This window comes from Anopheles coustani (genome assembly GCF_943734705.1).
Source record: "Anopheles coustani chromosome X unlocalized genomic scaffold, idAnoCousDA_361_x.2 X_unloc_144, whole genome shotgun sequence".
Lineage (NCBI taxonomy): Eukaryota > Metazoa > Arthropoda > Insecta > Diptera > Culicidae > Anopheles > Anopheles coustani.
In genome coordinates this window covers 19,818-25,000 of record NW_026525098.1, presented here as the reverse complement: position 1 = coordinate 25,000, position 5,183 = coordinate 19,818, and positions in this window count along the sequence as shown.

The window sequence follows — 5,183 nt, the reverse complement described above, 5'->3', positions numbered from 1 at the left end:
TCGTCAAGGACTTGGAGTGCCGGGACGGGTTGGCGGATCCATCACTCTGAGTATGCCGGGTTGATACTTGGGGTTGGTTTGGTTTTGGTGACCCAATACTAGATGTACCATCTCGGTGGTATGTCAGTATCACCTATACTCCAGACCACTTGCATGGTTAGCAAGCGTTGTGATCTAATGGCCCAACCGGGCAAACACTTTGGGTTCGCAAGGACTTAGAGTGCCGGGACGGGTTGGCGGATCCAACACTCTGGGTACCTCCGGGTACTTGGGGTTGGTTGAGGACTTGGTGAACAAACACTTGATATACACTCTCCGGATGTACTTCGGGTGTCACCTGTTGTCCGAGACCACTTGCATGGTTAGCAAGCGTTGTGATTCAATGGCCCTACCGGGCAAACACTTTGGGTTCGCAAGGACTTGGAGTGCCGGGACGGGTTGGCGGATCCAACACTCTGGGTACCTCCGGGTACTTGGGGTTGGTTGAGGACTTGGTGAACAAACACTTGTTGTACACTCTCCGGATGTACTTCGGGTGTCACCTGTTGTCCGAGGCCACTTGCATGGTAGCAAGCGTTGTGATACAATGGCCCTACCGGGCAAACACTTTGGGTTCGCAAGGACTTGGAGTGCCGGGACGGGTTTGCGGATCCAACACTCTGGGTACCTCCGGGTACTTGGGGTTGGTTGAGGACTTGGTGAACAAACACTTGATATACACTCTTCGGATGTACTTCGGGTATCGCCTGTTGTCCGAGACCACTTGCATGGTTAGCAAGCGTTGTGGTCTAATGGCCCTACCGGGCAATCACTTTGGGTTCGCGAGGACTTAGAGTGCTGGTAGTGGTTGGCGGACCCAACACTCTGGGTACCTCCGGGTACTTGGGGTTGGTTGAGGACTTGGTGAACAAACACTTGTTGTACACTCTCCGGATGTACTTCGGGTGTCACCTGTTGTCCGAGACCACTTGCATGGTTAGCAAGCGTTGTGGTCTAATGGCCCTACCGGGCAAACACTTTATGTTCGCGAGGACTTGGAGTGCTGGTAGTGGTTGGCGGACCCAACACTCTGGGTACCTCCGGGTACTTGGGGTTGGTTGAGAACTTGGTGAAGATACCCCTGTCACCTTGTTCGAGGCCACTTGCATGGTCGCAAGCGTTGTGATACAATGGCCCTACCGGGCAAACACTTTGGGTTCGCAAGGACTTGGAGTGCCGGGACGGGTTGGCGGATCCAACACTCTGGGTACCTCCGGGTACTTGGGGTTGGTTGAGGACTTGGTGAGCAAACACTTGATATACGTTCTTCGGATGTACTTCGGGTGTCACCTGTTGTCCGAGGCCACTTGCATGGTCAACGGTTGAGGTGGTGATGGCGGGTCGGTGCTGTAGGGTGCCGGCCTGTTGGCTGCCTTGGCCGGGTTGGTTGGTTAACACTTGATTGGGCTTGCACCCGAGGGTAATGGCACTTGAAGGTGGGTACTGGCCGGCTGACCTGGTGTGATGGTTGGTTGGTGAACACTTGGCGGTACTTGCACTTGGCTGTGCTTGGACTTGAAGGTGGGATCCGGCTGGCCTAGGCCATTGGTGGTTGGTTGGTGGGTTAGCCCTTAGCTGGGCTGGCTGGCTGGCTGGCCATCGGTGGTGTGGTGTGGTGAGGTGTGTGGAGTCGAGCATCGCGCGCCGTTGCCTTCTTCGGAGTGTTGTAGGTACGCAAGTGCTTGCAATGCAAAGAGGTTGGTGATGGAGTGACATTGCCTTCACCATGGAGTTGCGGGTACTTAGGTACTTGCAAGGAGATGGTGGTATGGTGGTGTTGCGTGTGTGGTGTTCGATTAGAAAGATATAATTTCTAAGTCCGGATTAGTGCTGTCAGTGGGGCCGCCGCTAACAGGTCCTGCACGGCCACCGTGGGGCTTGACTTGGCGCTATTCCGGACTTGGGGCGATCACGATGTCCCCGTGCGGGACTTAGAAGATGGAAGAACACAAGTACCCTTATCCCATGACTTGTGAGCGATTGGCATACGTTACCACATGAAGAGAAAAATTGGCTAAGTCCCGGATCCATATTATATGAAGAGAAAAATTGGCTAAGTCCCGGATCCATATTATATGAAGAGAAATATCGGCTAAGTCCAGGATCCATATATAATAACCTAATAATCGGCTAAGTCCCGGATCCATATTATATGAAGAGAAAAATCGGCTAAGTCCAGGATCCATATATAATAACCTAATAATCGGCTAAGTCCAGGATCCATATATAATAACCTAATAACAGGCTAAGTCCAGGATCCATATTATATGAAGAGAAAAATCGGCTAAGTCCGAGATTGGGTCTGTCAGACATACACTTTCAAGATACCACACAAGCAAGCAAGATGGCCTAGTGATGGAACCATATAATATGAAGAGAAAAATCGGCTAAGTCCGAGATTGGGTCTGTCGGAAATACACTATCAAGTTACCACACAAGCAAGCAAGATGGCCTAATGATGGATCCATATGATATGAAGAGAAAAATCGGCTAAGTCCAGGATCCATATAATATGAAGAGAAAAATCGGCTAAGTCCCAGATTGGGTCTGTCAGAAATACACTTCCAAGTTACCACACAAGCAAGCAAGATGGCCTAGTGATGGATCCATATGATATGAAGAGAAAAATCGGCTAAGTCCCAGATTGGGTCTGTCAGAAATACACTTCCAAGTTGCCACACAAGCAAGCAAGATGGCCTAGTGATGGATCCATATGATATGAAGAGAAAAATCGGCTAAGTCCAGGATCCATATAATATGAAGAGAAAAATCGGCTAAGTCCCAGATTGGGTCTGTCAGAAATACACTTCCAAGTTACCACACAAGCAAGCAAGATGGCCTAGTGATGGATCTATATGATATGAAGAGAAAAATCGGCTAAGTCCCAGATTGGGTCTGTCAGAAATACACTTCCAAGTTACCACACAAGCAAGCAAGATGGCCTAGTGATGGATCCATATGATATGAAGAGAAAAATCGGCTAAGTCCAGGATCCATATAATATGAAGAGAAAAATCGGCTAAGTCCCAGATTGGGTCTGTCAGAAATACACTTCCAAGTTACCACACAAGCAAGCAAGATGGCCTAGTGATGGATCCATATGATATGAAGAGAAAAATCGGCTAAGTCCAGGATCCATATAATATGAAGAGAAAAATCGGCTAAGTCCCAGATTGGGTCTGTCAGAAATACACTTCCAAGTTACCACACAAGCAAGCAAGATGGCCTAGTGATGGATCCATATGATATGAAGAGAAAAATCGGCTAAGTCCCAGATTGGGTCTGTCAGACATACACTATCAAGTTACCACACAAGCAAGCAAGATGGCCTAGTGATAAATCCATATGATATGAAGAGAAAAATCGGCTAAGTCCCAGATTGGGTCTGTCAGAAATACACTTCCAAGTTACCACATGAGCAAGCAAGTTACCACATGAAGAGAAAGCCGGCAAAGTCTGGGAATGTTACCACATGAACTGGAAAATGGGCAAAAACCTACCTTCACAGGGAACGTGAATAAGTAAGGCTGTAGACATCGGATCGACAAGCCAAAGACTGATATGGAAAGGAAATGAGTAGTACTAGCTTTCCTGAGAGTTGCAGAGCTTAGACTGCATATGAACGAAAGTTATTAAGCGTCAAAGTCAGAGAAGTTACCCAAAGGAACACAAGTTCCAACTTAGAGCATGTATACCGCCTAGACGGTAAGAGGTACGGCCAGGCTGAGGAATAAGGAAATGTTGGCCAACATGTTCCCTAACTATCCCCCGAAGACCGCAAAGCAATCCAACATCAACCAAGAAAGTTATAGCCCGATCAAGGAAACACCTACTTTGCACCGATATTGCACCAAATACATGTACCAAGCACCTTCGGTTGCATACCTGCAGGGGTTTACCATAGTAGGCCATGGAAGACCGATATACCGAACATAATCACTTTCTATCTCCTCGGGTGTTTGAGATAGCGCTTTGCGGTACAAGAACGAAAGTTAGACTTTATCTTGGTGCATCTTTTTGCCCAAGATCACAAGACCCTATCTACCAAGGCAAGAAAGTTGTGTGGGGACAAAATGTCCAAAAGTGCCCAAAGTGGCACACTTGAACCATATATTCGAGAAAAACACAAGTGTGGGCCCGAGCTAGCAAGTTGAAATGTTCTGACCGTCAGTAGCCCTAGTTGAGGTGCACTTATCATTATATGAGGCCAACGTGCCAGCTAGTCTCTAAAGGGGCGATATGGGTGTTCCAAGGTTTGTACCCAATTGAGGAAAAAACAGGGTAAGGTACGGTGTACCGCGAATAACTCGGGCTATAGATGTCCGATCGATGAGTTTGGCATATGTATGGAAAGGTCTCGACGAGACCTAACTACCCTGAAAGTATGAAGGCAAAGACTTGAATGACCGGGAAGTTATTAAGTGCACAAGTGGTAAAGTTGCACCAAAGTCCATGTTACCCGAAGTGGTACATGAACACCCAATATTCGACCAAAACACAAGTTTAGAGACGAGCTAGCAAGCTATATTGTTCAGACCGTCAGTAGCCCGCATCAAGACACGCATTTCATTATATTGAGCCTAGCCGCTAGCTCGACTCGAAGTCGGTCATATGGTTGGTTGATGGTTTGGACCGACCACGTGGTGTACCAAGGTGATGTACCTTTCATGAATTAAAACTCTGGCTGTATGGCACTGAGCGACAAGCTAAGGTGTGATTTGGAATAGTCTTGAGTGGGACTATTTAGGAAAAATGCGAACAAAAAATCACAAAGTCCTTGGGCGAAGCTATTAGCGAAACATAGAGCAAATTGGTACCAAAAACTATGGAAATGGGACTTGAGTCAAAAATAACCGCAAGTTGGAGAAGAGATAGCAAGCTTGCGTAGAACAATTATATTTGGTGCATGGTATCACCAACAAAAAAGTATATGGGGCCAAGGTGCTGGCTGGCCTCCAAAGTGGAGATATGGGCGATCCAAAGTTTGTACCCAAGTACGAACAAGTATGGAAAAAACAGGGTAAGGTACCAAGTACCATTAATAACTTCGGCTGTAGATGGCCGAGCGAGGCAAACGGCTCACCGTTGGAAAGGTCTTGGGGAGACCTATCTACCCTGAAAGTTTCATGAGGCTGAGTTGAAAG